Below are 17,814 nucleotides of genomic sequence, written 5' to 3' on the forward strand. Positions count from 1 at the left end.
AATATAAATAAATATATATGTATAATAAAGATACAATTTAATAGGCCATTTTAATTGTGGCTTTAAAAGAATTCAAACAATACAAAACAATGAAAAGTAACTCCCCCTCTTTCCTTTCTTAATCACCGTCTCCCTTCCCTCTCCTTTCCCCATAGTTCCCTTGGCTGGACAAAACCACCATTATTGAGTTATTTATCCTTCTGGAGAAATTCTTTGCATTTACAAACATATATGTGTGTTAGTTATTCTTCATTTCACCGCATGAATGATAGCATACTATATGCACTGTCTGCACCTTACTTTTTCCTCTTGTTGAGGTGTCTTAGAGATCTTTTCCTTATGAGTCCATATAGAGTTGCCTTATGCTTTACAACCACTGCAAAATTTAATTAACCATTCCATTCTGATGGACATTGAGGTTGTTTACATTCTTCTGCTGTTACAAAACTATACTGCATCAGAGTTGAGCAGAAAGAACATGAAAACCTCTTGATGGGAGCATCGGAGGCAAGGTAGGACAGAATGAACTGTTTTCACATGAACCAAATGTTTTTAGGTCCTGCTTCTCTGTGTGCCTCATTGCCATGCATAAATAGGAGGAAACACACAGGAGTTCTATGAAAGGGCCACTTACTGTTGTTTTCCTATTAGGTTAGGCACGTTTCCACTGTGTGGAGTTATTATGTAAAGTACCCCAAGTCTTTTATGGCAGTGGGGGTACATGTTAGGAACATACGCGAGTTATATCAGGAGAGAACGATGTTGTGCAAAGAGCATTGGTTTGGGTCACAAGAACTTGGTTCAAGCCTTAGCTCTGCATTTTATTGGTGTGATCGTTGGAAGACCTTTTAGTTTCTCCAAGCCTTATTTTCTTCTTCTGTAAAATACAGATAATAGTACCAAACTCATGTTTCAAAGATTTAATGAGATAATGCTTATGAAGTGATTCTATAAACCAGTGGTTCTCAAACTTTAAACAGTTTCTGATTCAGAAGGTCTGGAGTAGATAGACCTTAAGAATTTACATTTCTGATAAATTCTCATGTAATACTGACACTGCTGGTCTGGGACCAGAATTTTGAGAAACACTGGTATAAGCCATAACAAACTGATAGGTGGTGTTACAATTTTTGTCACTATAATTATTACCCAAGAAAGAACACTACCTTTACATGTGCCCTTAGAGAAGTGAGAGAGGTAATGGTGTTCATCTTTGAATTAAAATAAAAATTCTGCCAGTCAATCGATTACAGAAATTTCTAAAGAAATTGAAATTATTGGTGGGGGCGGGGGAGAAATACTAAACACATAATTATGCACTCTTTGAGTTTATTTAAATGTTCATGCACCTCTGAATTCACTGGTTAAGAGCACTTGACAGGAAGTGGAAGTACAAAAATAAACAAGAAAGGCTCATCTCGTGGCATTGCTGCCTTAACTGAACACAGGAAGTCCTGGAAATCTTGCAAGACCGTCTGTTCCTTCATGTTGTCTAGCCTGATTTTAAGACCTAATAGAGCATTTTATGTTTGTATTTGTCAAGGTTATCTAGAGAAACAAAAGAGAACCAACTGGAGAAAAAAAAATTATACAACACACACACACACACACACACACACACACACACGCAAAAGAGAGTTATTATGAGTTTTAAGTTATTGTAACTATGGCATATAGTTCTGGTCTGAGTCCAGGAACCAGCAGAGCCAATGGTATAAGTTCCATCCCAAGTCTGAATCCAAAGGCAGGGGAAAACAAATGTTTTAGCTCAAAGACAGGAAGAGAGAAATAATCCTTTCCTAACTTTTTATGCTATTTATGTCTTCAACAGATTGGACGAGGCCCACCCACAATGGGGAAGGCCATCAGCTTTATTCAGTCTACCAATTCAAATGTGAGCCTTATCCAGAGATACCCTCACAGATGCACCCAGAAAAAAATGTTTTTTTTCAAACTTTTTAATGTTTATTTATTTTTGACAGAGAGAGACAGAGACAGAGTGCAAGTGGGGGAGGGTCAGAGAGAGAGGGAGACACAGAATCCGAAGCAGGCTCCAGGCTCCAAGCTGTCGCCACAGAGCCTGATGCAGGGCTTGAACTCACGAATGGTGAGATCATGACCTGAACCAAAGTCAGACGCTTAACCAACTGAGCCACCCAGGCGCCCCAGAAATAATTTTTAACAAAATATCTGGGCACCCTGTGGCCCATTCAAGTTGACACATAAAATTAACCATCAAAATGTTGTTGATGAATGTCTAAAATGAGCTAGTTTCAGGGCACTTATTATGGTTTTCCAGTCCACAATACTGCTTCAAAACACTTAAAGTTTCAAGGAGCACAAACATTAACTGTGGCTACACGTACAGTTAGTTTCATATTCTAGTTGTTACATATCTTAACAGCAAAACGTTTCAGTGGACTTCTTATAGCTAAACCTCAAAATATTTTTTAAAAACAGAAAATTTTAGTTTGCTATCATCAACACCATCACCATGATCATATTTATTACAAGAAAGGTGATGCCAACAGGTCTATCTTCCAGTATATAAAAGCTGTTCGATATTTAAATATACGTTAAGAATAATTCAAAATCATTGATTTATTGTTGTCACAAATGTGTAGGAATCTAGACATTCTAGACATTCAGATTTTAGCACTGACATATTATCTTCTGAAAATTACCACAGACATTCCACTTTCCATTCCCATCTCAACTAATAAATACAACCTGTGGAACAAGAGACATACCACAGTACATTCCTGGGATCCCAAGAGACAAATATAAAAATATTTTAGAAGACAAATATTAAAATTAATGAGATAGAGCCACAAATGTTTGGAGGTAAATTCATGAGTAATGAAGCAAAATTTTCAAACCACAGCACAGTAGGGAGAAAATGTTGAGATTATGTGTGAATAATACTTTTGTGAATATGGCATCTTATTGCAGTGGGTTTCCTTGCTTTGTATCTCACTGATTCCCTTCTTGACATTGTGCAGCTATTTCCTTTGCAATACAGAAACTCCCTTACAGAATCTTTTTCCACAGCTGGCTTTCATCACTTCTTGATAGGTACCTAAATATTTCAGTTTCTTCCACTTTATTTTCCTTTAACAATAACTGCTGCCCAATCAAATCATTCATCTTTCCCCCTGTGTGAGTATTTGAGATCTTGAATGAGTGTTTATCAGGCACCATTCGGAATCCCCTATTTTCTCCTGCTTGGCGTTTTCCTATACTCTAGGTCTCAATTACACTTGGAAGTTTGAATTAAATTTGTTTAACCATTTAAAATTTTTCAAAATTTACTGTGGACTTTTTTTTGTCTTTCCATATAAAAATTTGTGTGTGCAAGTAAAAGACTAACCCTAAAACCTACAACTTATTTTGTAACTTGTATAATAGATCCTGCACATTTATAAACAATACTCAGACATGTGGCACAAAAGAATGAATATTATGCTTTAAAATGGCCACAAATGATAACAATAACTAAAATTTATTTTCTATTTACTATGAAGTAGCTGCATGACCAAGCTCTTTATCTCTGCATTAATTTATTTCATATTTCCATCAACCCTGGAAGTTAGGAATTTTATTAAGTGCTTTCATGCCCTTGGTGTGCATGGGGAATCTCAGGATTATTATAAGAGTTTGAGTTGAATTTCTGGTATTTGTAACCCAAAGAGTATTCATTTATGCAAACACGATACATGTTATTATGTCGTTATATACTCTATTTACACTCTATTTACTCTATTCAGTGTGTAAAACAGAGTTTATCCTGAGCAAGGGGAGATCAGATTGAAAAGGCCTGTGCTCTATCTGTCCCATAACCATTTACATTGATTAAATAAAAAAATTCCTAGAGGAACCTCTGGGGAGAAGAAAAACAAAATGAAAATATAACAAGGATTGGGGCCAGAAAGCCAACTTGCAAGGATTTTTCTTACGTAGGTCTGTGGCAAGGACTTGACTTTAAGAAAAGAAAATCTGAAGGCTGAATAGAGTAAACATAAATATGGTTTAAAAACCAAAGAATATTAATGATATACAGTAAAATGTCTCCCCACCATTCTTGTCATTTATCTAACCAATTCTTACCCAGTCTCTACCATTGGTAAGTACTGTCCTTAACTTACTACATAAATTACCACAGTTTGTTCAAGCATATACAAGCAAAATCAAATAGATTCTTATTTTTCTTCATTTGCTTCCAAAGGCAGCATATTTTACATACCATTCTGCACCTTGTTTTTTGTTTGTATGTTTATCTTGGGCTTCTTTTCCTATTGGTATAATGAAAGCTTCTTCATTCTTTTTTACAGTTGTTTAATGTTCTATGATATAGACATATTATCATTTATTTAACCAGTTACTTTTGATCAACATTTGGGTTGTTTGTAATCTTTGGCTATTACAAACAATGCTACAGAGAATAACTTTGCACAAAAGTCATTTGTTACCTATGCGTGAGTATCTGCATGATAAATTCCTCCAAAAGTAATTCTGAGTCTTTAGTAGCTTTTGTTAATTTCAAAGTGACCACCTAGCTATTCTCTCTGAGATGCACCCTGGTGGAAGAAAGGATGTGTTATGTGTGAAGCTAAAAAGAGCTGTAACACTTTAGGGCCCAAGGCACCCTGTTATGGAAACCCCCCAAGAGAGCCTAACCCAGGAAGAATAGCCATATGCCTGTCCACTTTCAGGGGAAGGATGAGCATAGGTCCTAAAAGTTGCTGAGGAGGTGACACTGGAGTGGAGATACCGGCCTGAGTGAAGCACAGTGAAGCACTACATTTGAATGTAGTTCAAATGGGGAGCCAGGATTGTACTGTGCGCTGCTGAAACTTGAACAGAACTGTGTGAGGGTGAGTGACTCCAGCAGCACACGTGGCCCTGGGGCAAGGGCAACTGCACAAGGGCAACTCCTTTCCATGTTCTTACATTTTTTAACATGGTAGTAACAAGCCAACAAAAAACCCTAGTACTTTGAAGCCTGGTGATATTTGGGTAATAAGTGCTTAGAAAGGGTCTTGAAGAATAAAGTGATATTAACAGAGATTTCCTCTAGGAGTATAGGGTAAGAAGTTAACATCTCACTTTGTCCATATCTTGATGCTCATAGATGTTAATCAACTCTGTTGAGAATTGATGTGCGTCATTCCTGATTTTTCTCAATATAGGTATGTATATTTGCCCACACAAATAATTTTTATTATATAAATAGGATATTTCTGCTTATACATATTATTTTGTAGTTATGTTTTTATTTTATATACATATTTTAGAGATCTTTTCAAGCAGTATATAAAGCTCTACTTCAACTTTTTAATTTAATTTAATTTAATTTTAGTTTATTTATTTTGAGAAAGAGAGAGAGTGCACAAGCAAGTACAGGGGAGGAGCAGAGAGAGAAGGGAGAGGGAGAGAATCCCAAGCAGGCTCTGTGCTGTTTGTACAGGGCTTGAACTCATAAACCATGAGAGTGTGACTTGAGTGGAAATCAAGAGTCAGACACTTAATCGACTGAGCCACCCAGGTGCCCCTCAACCTTTTTAAATGATGCATAGAAGTCTACTGTCATTTATTTGACCATTCTTGATTTTTGGCTATTACAAACAATGCTGTAGTAAATGCCTTTGTACTTGTCTCTGGTCATATACTGGATGCAGATGCTTCTCAAGGACTCTGATACTTAGACATAGAAATCCTGGATTGAAGGGTATGCACGTCTAGAATTGTGATAGATATTGCCATGTTGTTTTCTAAAAAAGGCTTCACTAGTTTACTCACAGAAGAGACAGTTTGCTCACAATCTTAATATTAGACCTTGTCAATCTTTTAAAAGTTTGCCAGTTATATTTTCAAAATTACATCACACTGTTGTTTTAGCTTATATTTACTAGGTTAGTAGTGATGTTGAACTTTTTTTCACATGCTTCATTTGTATTACTTCTATAAATTGCTTGCTTATTTCCTTTGCATATTTTTTCTATTAGATACTTGTCTTAATTGATTTGAAGAAATACTTTATGTGCTGTTATGTCTGTTATGTTTGTAGCAAGTGTTTGCATCTGCTCTTTATCATTTAACTTTGAACTTGGCTATATCTGTTTATAAGACTCTATTAGTTGTATCTTAGTCTGTTCAGCTGCTGTAACAAAATACCACAGACTGGGTGGCTTCTAAACAACAAAAGTTTATTTCTCACAGTTCTGGAAGCTGGAAAGTCCAAGATCAAAGTTCCAGCATGGCCAGGTAAGGGTTCCTGGTTCATAGGTGGCACCTTTCAGTGTGTCCTCCCTTGCAGGAAGGGGCAAACGATCTCTCTGGAGCCTCTTTTGTAAGGATGTGAAATGCATTCATGAGGGCTTTACCTTCATGAATTAATCACTTCCCAAAGGCCCAGTCTCTTAATACTTTTATCTTTGGAGATTAGGATTTCCACATTTGAATTTGGAGGGGACCCAAACATTCAGACCACAGCATTTCACCCCTAGGTCCCCCAAATTTATGTCCTCATATGCAGAATACATTCATTGCACCCCAATAGCCCCAGAAGTCTTGTTCCAGCATCAACTCAAAAGCCTAAGTCCAAAGTCTCATCTAAATATCATCTGAATTAGATATGGGTGAGACACTCATGTTTTGGCAAATTGCTCTCCAGCTATGAACTTGTGAAATCAAATAAATTATGTGCTTCGAAGGAGGGACAGGCATGGGACAGACATTTCCATTCCAAAAGGGAGAAATAGGAAAGAAGATACGGGTAATAGTTCCTCAGCAAGTCCAAAATCTTAAACCCCAATGGGGCAGAGGTCCCACCTTCTCGACAAACTGGGGTGAAAGTTGGGGCCCCCGAGGCTCCAGGTGGTTTTGCTCCCACAGCTTTGCTGGGTGCAGCCCATACAGCAGCTCTCATGGATTGGGGTCCCATGCCTCTCTCGGGGGCAGGGGTCATTGCCCTAGTCAGATCTCTCTGAAGTGGCCCCTCCCCCTCCTGAGCCCACTGCTCTGGGAGACCCCATCCTTCCAAATCTCGGTGGAAATATCCATGTTCCCACTGGCTAATGGCTAGTGGCTGTGTCATGGTGTGAAATACTTTATATGTGATTCCTAGTCATAGAAGATAGAGAATAAGCTAAGTCAGAGTAAGACAAGATGGAGTCACAGTGGCCAATGTGACCTCCCATAACAGTTGTCAACGTGAGATGTAGGACTTCGAGTGTGCCTCTGTAGATAAGCTCTGTGACTGATAGATAAGTAAAACTTATTAAGAAAGGTCCACGGAGAGACTTGGGTGAGACCTAGTGGACTGAGCTGATATGGCAAAGACCATCGGGCAGAACCGTTACACCCAGCTCAGTGGACCCTTAAAAGAAGGAGCTGTCTAGCAGCGGCCAGAGGGCTGACCGACCTTCTGTGCTGTGTTATGTTCACAGGCTTTCCACACAGGAGCTGCCAGAGACTCTGGCAGGCGCAGAAGGCCACCTAACTGCAGTCCAGGCCAACACTTGTTATAGGAACAACAATGGGACCGGTGCCTCTCTCCTCACACTGTGATGCCTCCTTCTTGTATCCTCTTTGGAGTGGTTCATTAATTCCCTTCTAACTTTATTGTGTTGAGTAACTTGTGTGATAAAATTGTGCAATAAACTGAATGATTCATGAATTTAATGTTGGTGCTATGCAACTATTTGAAACAGGTCTCAATCCTGTGATTCTTACCTGGCCTTGCCTTTCACCCTGCTCAGGCTAATGTACTCTGATCTCCGGAGGGGCTCTGCCAAGGTTTACTGCCTCTCCCCTCCTATGTGTCAATTGCCTTGGCCTCCTTGCACAGCACCTGGAGGCTAAGGGGTGTGGCTCGTGCTTTTGGGGGAGCACAGCCTGCACTGTGAGGCTTTGAAATAGATCTGCCCTGGGGCCCTTGAACTTTGGACCTGTGAAGGTAGGGCCAATCTGGAACTGCCTTTGGGTGATTCTTCCATTGTCTTGAACAATAGGTCCTGGCTTCTCTTTGGAAGGCCCACCAATCTACCCATTGTCTTGATGAATAGCTCCTATTTTCTGTTGAGTTGGTCAATCCAGACTAATTTCCTTACCAAATTTGGCCCCACTCCTTGTGTTCTCTCCCAAACAAGCTTTCTTATTTCTTTATACATAGATAGGCTGAGAATTCTCCAATTTAATTTTTGCATTCTTTTTGATTAATAATTCCACCTTTAAATTGTTTCTCTCTTTTCGAATTTTACTATATACATTCAAAAGAAACCAGGCTGCTCCTTCGGAACTTTGCTTCCAAATTTCTTCAGTCAAATATCTACTTTTCATTGCTTACAAATTCTACCTTCCACAAAACATGAGGACAAGAACACAATGAGTTAAGCTCTTATCCACTGTATAACAAGGATGGCCTTTCCTCAAGTTAACACAACATGTTCCTCATTTCTGTCTGAGACCTCAACAGGATGACCTCTATTATCCGTGTTTCTACCAACATGCTGCTAACAACCACTTAGGTATTCTCTAAGAAGATAGAGGCTTTCTCTACAGCTTTCCTCATCTGAGCTCTTGCCAAACTTGCTCTTTACAGTCCATTCATAGCAGTGTAGGCTTTCTCTGGCATGCACCTCAAAACTCTTTCAGCCTCTGCCCATTATCCGGTTCTAAAGCTGCTTGCACATTTTTAGGTATTCGTTAAAGCAGCAACTCCATCTTTGGACTAATTTTCTTTTTTAGTCTGTTTGGGCTGCTATTAAAAAACCCATAGACTGAGTAGCTTATAAAAAACAAATCTATTGCTGACAGTTCTGGAGGCTGAAAGTCAGAGATCGGGTACCAGCATGGTCAGGTGAGGGCTCTCTTCTGGGTCACAAACTTCTCCTTGTATCTTCATAGGGCAGAAGGGGCTGGAAGTGAGATCTCTCTCTCTTATTTTTTTTTTTTTAGAACTTTCCATGCTTTTTTTTTTCTCCAATTTTTTTTTTAACATTTATATATTTTTGAGAGAGAGACAGTGTGTGCAAGGGGGGAGTTGCAGAGAGAGACAAAATCTCAAGGAGGCTCTGCACTGTCAGCACAGAACCCAAGGTGGAACTCGAACTCATGAACTGTGAGATCATGACCCGAGCCGAAATCAAGAGTCAGATGCTTAACTGAGCCACCCAGGCGCCCCTCTTCAAATTTTTATTTCAATTCCAGTTGGTTAACATGCAGGGTAATATTAGTGTCAGGTGTAGAATAGTGATTCATCACTTACTTTTAACACCCAGTGCTCATCATAACAAAACCCCTTCTTAATCCCCATCATCCATTTAGCTCATCCCCCCACCCCCACTTCCCCTTCAGCAACCATCAGTTTGTTCTCTATATTTAAGAGTCTGTTTCTTGGTTTGCTTCTCTTATTCCCCTATGTTTATTTGTTTTGTTTCTTAAATTCCACATATAAGTGAAATCATATGGTATTTGTCTTTTTCTGACTTATTTTGTTTAGCATAATACATCCTAGTTCTATCCACGTTGTTGCAAATGGTAAGATTTCATTCTTTCTGATGGCTGAGTAATATTCCATTGTATATATATATCACATATTTTTTATCCATTCATCAGTTGGTAGACATTTGGGGTCTTTTCATAGTTTGGCTATTATTGATAATGCTGCTATAAACATTGGGGTGCATGTATCCCTTCGGATCAGTATTTTTGTATCTTTGGTGTAAATATCTCATAGTGCAATTGCTGGATCATAAGGTAGCTCTTTTTTTTCTAATGCTTATTTTTTAATTTTTGAGAGAGACAGAGAGAGAGAGACACAGAGAGAGAGCAAGCAGGGGAGGGGCAGACAGAGAGGGAGACAGAGAATCCCAAGCAGGCTCTGCACTATCATGGCAGAGTCTAATGTGGGACTTGATCCTGCAAACTGTGAGATCATGACCTGGGCTGAAATCAAGATTCGGACACCACCGACTGAGCCACCCAGGTGCTTCAAGGTAGCTCTATTTTTAACTTTTTTTTTTTAAAGATTTATTTATTTTTGAGACAGAGAGCGCAAGTACGGAAGGGGCAGGGAGAGGGGGACAGAAGATCTGAGGCAGGCTCTGAACTGACTGCAGCAAGGATGCAGGGCTCAAAATCAGGAACTGTGAGATCATGTCCTGAGCTGAAGCTGGATGCTCAACAGACTGAGCCACCCAGGTACCCCTCTATTTTTTACTTTTTGAGGAACCTCCACACTGTTTTCCAGAGTGGCTGCACCAGTTTACATTCCCACCAATAGTGCAAGAGGGTTCTCCTTTCTCTGCATCCCCATCAGCCAATACCTGTTGTTTCCTGTATTGTTAATTTTAGCCATTCTGACAGGTGTAAGGTGATATCTCGTTGTAGTTTGGATTTGTATTTCCCTGATGATGAGTGATGTTGAGCATCTTTTCATGTGTCTGTTAGCCATCTGTATGTTTTCTTTGAGAAAAATGTCTTCTCATGTCTTCTGCCCTTTTTAAAGCTGGATTATAAGTTTTTATAAGTTCTTTATTGAGTTCTTATAAGTTCTTATAAGTTTGAGTTTTTATAAGTTCTTTATTTATTTTGGATACTAACCCTTTTATCAAATATGTCATTTGCAAATACCTTCTCCCATTCCTAAGGTTGCCTTTTAGTTTTATTGATTGTTTCCTTCACCATGCAGAAGATTTTATTTTGATGAAGTCCCAATAGTTTATTTTTGCTTTTGTTTCCCTTGCCTCAGGAGACATGCCTAGTAAGAAGTTGCTACAATCGATGTCAAAGAGGTTACTGCTTGTGTCCTTCTCTAGGATTTTGATAGTTTCCTATCTCACATGGAGGTCTTTCATCCATTTTGAATTTATTTGTGTGCGTGGTGTAAGAAAGTGGTCCATTTTCATTCTTTTGCATGTTGCTGTCCAGTTTTTCCAACACCATTAATTGAAGAGATGGTCCTTTTCCCATTGGATATTTTTCTTGCTCTGTGGGATCTCTATTGTTCCCTTTATTTATTTTTATTAATAACCTTAGATTGCACACAGTTGAAGTAAATAATAAAGAACTAGAAGGTAGATAGGTGAAGAAATCCAAAACAGAGCGTGGAGTAAAAAAGAATGGAATATAAAAAATATTGGAATAAGAAATACAGGAGATAGAGTGAAAATATCTAACTTACAGAAGAAGACTAGCAAGAGAATGGGGCAGAAGCAACCAGGAACAAATAATGTCTGAAAATGTTCAAAACCAATGAACATTATTCAAGAAGGTATCAGAATGACAGCAGGATAAATCCTTAGAAAACGATACCTAGGTCCATCTTAGTAAAACTTTGAAAATAAAAGGCAATTTAAAATATCTTAGCAGTCAGGGGTGCCTGGGTGGCTCAGTCAGTTTGAGCACCCAACTCTTGATTTTGGCTCAGGTCATGATCTCATGGTTCGTGGGATCAAGCTCCACATCAGCACCTACTTGGGATTTTCTCTCCCTCTCTTTCTACCCTTTCCTCCCCATTGCTTGCACAGGCACGCTCCCTGTCTCTTACCCTCTCTCTCTCAAGAAAAAGAATCTTAGCAGTCAGAGGTAGCAGAAAGTACTTACTTAAAGGAACAAAAATTATGATAGTTGAATTCTCAACAGAAACATTGAACTACAGAAAATATATGGAATGATGTCTTCAAAGTGTTGGGGAGAAAATGCCAGTCTAGAATTCTATGCCCAGTGAAAATATCCTTTAAAGTTTATTTATTTATTTATTTACTCGTTCATTCATTCATTCATTCCTTCTTTGAGATAGGGAGTGTGCAAGCAGGAAGGGGCAGAGAGAGGGAGAGAGAGAATTCCAAGCAGGCTGCATGCAATCTCTGGCACAGAACCTGACTTTGGGGCTCAATCTCAGGAACTGTGAGATCATGACCTGAGCCGAAGTCAAGAGTGGGACACTCAACCGACTGAGCCATGCAGGTGCCCCTGAAAATATCTTTTAAAAATAAAAATGAAGTAAATTAATTTTCAGACAAAAATTGAGAGAATGTGCCACCAGCTGCCTTACACTAAAGAGAGAGAGAGAGAAAAAAAAAGCCAAGATAATAACAGATGGAAGCAGAGATGTAGAAATGACAGTAAGAGAAATGGGAGAGTAAATAAATGGGCAAATGTAAATTAATATTGACTGTATAAAACAGCAACGATAAATGGCATCTCTTTTATAAAAGTACTATTCCCATCCACACTGGCTCCACCCTCCTGACCCAATCACCTCTCAAAGACTACACTTAACTACTACTATCACCTTTGGGGTTAGGAATTCAACATATGCATTTTAGCAGGCACACAAATATTCAGACCACAGCAAGTTGCAAATGACAGAAAAGTCAACTGAAACTGGTTTAAGTAAAAATGGAAATATATTGTTAATATATCTAAAAACTCAGGGATGGACTGGTGCCAGTTACAACTGGAATCAGGATTTCAATCATGTCATCAAGACTTAACTTCTTTCTCTCTCAGTTTATTCATTCATTTAACTGATATTTAAGTGCCTAATTTGTACAACCAATATTCTAGGAACTAAAATTTCATCACTGAGTGAACCAAACAGACAAAAATCCCTGTCTCTATGGAGTTTGTGTTCTGCCTTAAATTGTGATAGCTTTGCTCTCAGGTTTGACTTTGCATTTCCCAGCTCACATCATCCCAACACCAAGTCCAGTGGAAGAGGGAAGATCTACTTCTCCCAGAGCCAGCAATTGAATTTGGCTTTGATATTTCTGACTTGGATTTTCTGTCCATTTCTTAATCACTGCTAGGTAGCTGTGTTGCTTTTATTACTAGGAACAGATCACCTGACCACCCTGGAACCAGGGGTGGAATCAACTGCATTGGAAAAATAATAGGTAAGAGTAGGGTAAGGGTAGTTGGCCAAATAGGAATCAGCTGTTGCTTAAATGGGGGTAATTAAGCACTGGGCAGACTAATCCAAGCTGTGTCCACTGATTGGTGTATACTTTTTAATAGAGTTAAATTTTTCTATAGTTCTGTTAGTCCTTTCCTTTATTGCATCTAGAGATTATATCTCATTTAATGTTAAATTTACAAATATATTTTCCCATATTATCTTCCACATTTTGTATATATTTAAAATATTTACTTCTTGGGTGCCTGGGTGGCTCAGTGGGTTAAGTGTGCGACGTCAATTCATCATGATCTCACGGTTTGTGAGTTTGAGCCCCGTGTCAGGCTCTGTGCTGACAGCTTGGAGCCTGGAGCCTGCTTCAGATTCTGTCTCCCTCTCTCTCTGCCCCTCCCCTACTCATGGTCTGTCTCTCTCTCTCTCTCTCAAAAATAAATAAACATTTAAAAAATTTAAAAATATTTACTTCTTAATTCCTCTTGACTTTGTTTTTGAGGATTGTGTGATGTAGGGGTGAATCTTTTGAAAAGTATGTGCTTATCTGATATTCTGATTGTTTACAATGAAAAGGATGGACTTATGTGACTGAAAAGTGTTCGAAAAACTTAAGATTATAATCATTGATGTGCTAGGATGTTCATCACATCACTGTTTAGAGATGGTGTATAGAGAGGTGATTCCAAGCATAGGTACTGGTGTCAGAAGAAACAGGGATTATACTCTGCCTTTGTGGCAAACAGTCAGCTGTTTGTGTTGATCAAGTGTTTGAACCTCAATTTCCTCTTCTGTAAGACAGTGATAACATCACCTCCTCATTGGATTGTTTGAATAAATAATGAGGCAACCTTTGTAAAAAGACATAAGATAGTTCTTGGCATGTAATAAACATGAACGGATAATAGCTACTGTATTTAACAGAAAAAAAAAGGGAACATTGTTCAATAATAGAAAATGGTTTAAATGAATTATGATGGAATATTATGCAGGCACTAAAAATCATATTTTACAAGAATATTTAATGACATAGAAAAATATTCACTGTAAACTTAAAAAATAACCAGAATACAAAAGTATGTAAAGTTTGAACCTAACATTGAATATATATATATATATAATTTTTTTATTATACACAGAAAAAGAAGACTAGATGGAAAGCTTCCAAAATGTTAAAGGTGGACATCTCTGGGTTCTAAGTTTATAAATTTTTACATTTATTTTCATAATTTTTTATTTAAAACATTTTTTATAACAAGAAATACTTTAAGAATTAGAAAAATATTAAGAATGCAATGTAATTTGTCCTGCAAAATAGCACCTATAGATATGTGCAAAGGGAGAAGACATGAAAGTCATAAGAGGAGGCTAAAGAGGGTGGTTTTGAAGTTGAGGGAGAAGGGCCAATAAAAAAACACCTATCTACCCTATGACTTTGGCACTAATGGAGAAAGGCAAATAGAAATCAGAACCAGATATTGCTGTTAGCAAGCCTGCTTAGCTAACAGAACTGTCTAGTTTTCCAATGTCAGTAAGTGACAACCTCCACTTACAGCAAGGAGAAGGCAAGAAAGAATGTGTGGTGCTCTCATGCAAGTAGATGCTGAGGAAGCATCATATGGATTTATTATAATTTATTGAAGTCATTCCCTGTTATGGAGAAAGCAAACTCTGCTCCTTCTCCCAAACTCATCAATCAAAAAATTCACTCCTTCCCTAGGAGAGCAAAGAAAGTACTACCCTAGTGGTCTTTGCTTCACATGAAAACATAAAGCCGGAAAGAAACCAAGGCACCCTCCCAACACTGGGGAGCATTCAACCAGGTCAAATTCAATAAAAAGATTAGTGAGAAAGAGGGCCAAGATTATTTGTGTAGAATTATAAGGAAGAAATCAGATTTTAAGAATTCATTGGACATTAAATGGTCTGTATAGATTACCCTTTTAATAAGCCAGTTAAAAAATAAGAGAAAGGGTTGATGGTTGACAGAGAATGCACAGAAGAAACAAGACTTACTTCTTGTTTTATTTCCCCCCTCTCTCTTTCTCTGTCTCTCTTTTTTTAAGTAGGCTTTCTGTCCAGCATGGAGTCCCATGTGGGACTGAACTCACGACCTTGAGATCAAGACCTGAGCTGACATCAAGAGTCAGCTGTTTGACCAACTGAGCCACCCACGCACTCCTCTTCTTATGTTATATCTATGTAGTCATCTAAAAAGTTTTAGATTCAGAGAAACTTAAGTCTGTTTATAGCCTGAAGGAAGAGAACAAAGTGAGAATTTCAAGAGGGAAGAGAGAGTAACTAATAGTACCGAAGTCTGGAGTTGATTGGAGGCAATGTGGATTGTATTTTTTCTGAAGCAAGAGGTTCCATTATTACTTCAGTCTAAGAGAGAAGCCATGGAGAATAACTGGGAGCTAAGTAAAGAGAATAGAAGTGTATTTGGTTAAGTGTAAGGCCCCATCAAAATTTTAATTGAACCAATTAATAGTTATTTAATTTAATTTTTCTAGGAGCACAGAAGCAGAGGAAAGAAATATTTTGATACATTTGGTCTCATGAACTGGCAAGGCAGAAATGGTTTTTTAAGGTTTGGGCAAAAACCCACAAACAAAATAAATAAATTTAACAGAAAAAGATTTTTTCTGTAAAGAACCTGTTCTAGAGGATAAAATTCAGAAAGAATTTGGGGAAGCATAAGGTTCATAGTTTGGGCAAGAAAAGTTTATTGTGTTGAGAAACCTCTAAATTATGCCTGATTGTTATTACCCAAGTCTAGATCCACATTCTCCCAAGATAGATCACATGGCAGGCCATGAAACAAGTCTCAATACATTTAAGAAAACTGAAATCATATCAAACATATTTTTTGACCATAATGGTATGAGACTGGAAATTAATTACAAGGAAAAAACTAAAAAATTTGCAAACACATGGAAGCTAAACAACATGCTACTAAACAACCAGTGTGTCAAGGAAGAAATCCAAAAATACACGAAGACAAATGAAAATGAAAACACAATGCTCCAAAATATTTGGGATGCAGCAAAAGCAGTTCTAAGAAGGAAGTTTATAGTGATACAGTTCTATCTCAAGAAACAAGAAAAATCTCAACTAAACAACCGAAGTTTACACCTAAAGGAACTAGAAAATGAAGAACAAACAAAGCTCAAAGCTAGTGGAAGAAAGGAAATAATAAAGATTAGAATGAATATACATGAAATAGAGACTAAAAAACAAGCAAACAATCAATATCATGAAACCAAGAACTGATTACTTGAAAAGATAAACAAAATTGATAAACCTTTAGCCACACTTAATAAGAAAAAAGAGAGAGATGGTGCACCTGGGTGGCTGAGTCGGCTAGGTGTCTGATTCTTGATTTTGACGCTCTCTCTCTCTCTCAAAAAAAAAAAAAAAAAAAAAAAGAAGAAGAAGAAAGAGACAGGACTCAAATAAATAAGAAATGAAGGCGAAGAAATAACAATCCATATTACAGAAATACAAAGGATTATGAGAGAATATTATGAAAAATTATGTGCCAACAGATTGGACAACCTAGAAGAAATGGATATATTTCCTAGAAGAATACTATCTTCCAAAACTGAATCAGGAAGAAATAGAAAGTCTGAATTTTTTTTAATGTTTATTTATTTTTGAGAGAGAGAGAGAGACAGAGAGAGACAGAGTGTGAGTGAGGGAGGGGCAGAGAGAGAGGGAGACACAGAATCCGAGGCAGGCTCCCGACTCTGAGCTGTAAGCACAGAGCCCAACGCAGGGCTCGAACTCACAGACTAACGGACCATGAGATAATGACCTGAGTTGAAGTTGGACCCTCAACTGACTGAGCCACCCAGGTGCCCCTAAAAAAATATTTTTTAATGTTTGTTTATTTTTGAGAGAGAGTGTGCATGCATGAGTGGGGAAGGGGCAGAGGGAGAGAGGGAGACACAGAATCTAAGGCAGGCTCCAGGCTCTGAGCTGTCAGCACAGAGCCTGATGCAGGGCCTGAACTCAGGAACAGTGAGATCATGAACTGAGCCAAAGTCGGCTGCTTATTGAAAATTATTGAAAATGATTATTGAAAATTTGAACAGACTTACTACTAGTAATGAAATTGAACTGGTAATTTATTTATATTATTAAAAAAAATTTTAATTAATTTTTGAGAGAGACAGAGACAGTGTGAGTGGGGTAGAGGCAGAGAGAGGGAGAGAGAGAATTCCAAGCAGGCTCCACACTGTCAGCACGGAGCCTGATGTGGGGCTTGAACTCATGAAACCATGAAGTCATGACCTGAGCCGAAACCAAGAGTCAGATGCTTAACCAAATGAACCACCCAGGTGCCCCTAAACTGGTAATTTAAAAACTCCCAACAAACAAAAGTCCAAAACCGGACGGCTTCACAGGTGAATTCTACCAAACATTTAAAGAAGAGCTAATGTTTATTCTTCTCAAACTATTCTTAAAAATAGAAGAGGAAGGAAAACTTCCAAATTTACCCTATGAGACCATTATTGCTCTGATACCAAAACCAGACAAAACCATGATAAAAAAAGAAAAGTGCAGGCGCCTGGGTGGCTCAGCCAGTTGAATGTCCAACTTCAACTCAGGTCATGTTCTTGAGGTTCATGAGTTAGAGCCCCATGTCAGGCTCTGTGCTGACAGCTTGGAGCCTGGAGCCTGATTCAGATTCTGTGTCTCCCTTTCTCTTTTTCCCTCCTCTGCTTGCACTCTGTCTCTCTCTGTCTAAAAAATGAATTAAAAAACATTAAGAAAAATAAATGTTTAATAAACGTTAAAAAATTTAAAAAGTGCAACCCAATATCTCTAATGAACATAGATACAGAAGTCCTCAACAAATATAAGCAAATCAAATTCAACAGTACATTAAAAGGATG

At 38.1% G+C, this 17,814-nt stretch overlaps 1 long non-coding RNA gene across 6 annotated transcripts in view; it reads left to right on the plus strand.

Annotated features, from left to right (window-relative positions):
• LOC109263690 (uncharacterized) overlaps positions 1-17,814 on the plus strand; it is a 74,730-nt gene that overhangs the window by 19,528 nt on the left and 37,388 nt on the right. The window contains exons 4-6 of one of the 6 annotated variants that reach the window (XR_008420406.1): positions 1,832-1,894; positions 5,132-5,189; positions 7,449-7,921. The exons of 1 other annotated variant lie outside the window; for it this stretch is intronic. This is a non-coding gene — a long non-coding RNA (uncharacterized LOC109263690). Of the gene's footprint in view, positions 1-1,831; positions 1,895-5,131; positions 5,190-7,448; positions 7,922-14,982; positions 16,305-17,814 lie in introns of those variants that run through there. 4 more of the 6 variants (XR_008420405.1, XR_008420407.1, XR_008420404.1 and 1 more) reach the window with 4 other exon arrangements.

The sequence above is a fragment of the Panthera pardus genome, unplaced genomic scaffold (assembly GCF_024362965.1).
Source record: "Panthera pardus isolate Hobbes unplaced genomic scaffold, ASM2436296v1 HiC_scaffold_8, whole genome shotgun sequence".
NCBI lineage: Eukaryota > Metazoa > Chordata > Mammalia > Carnivora > Felidae > Panthera > Panthera pardus.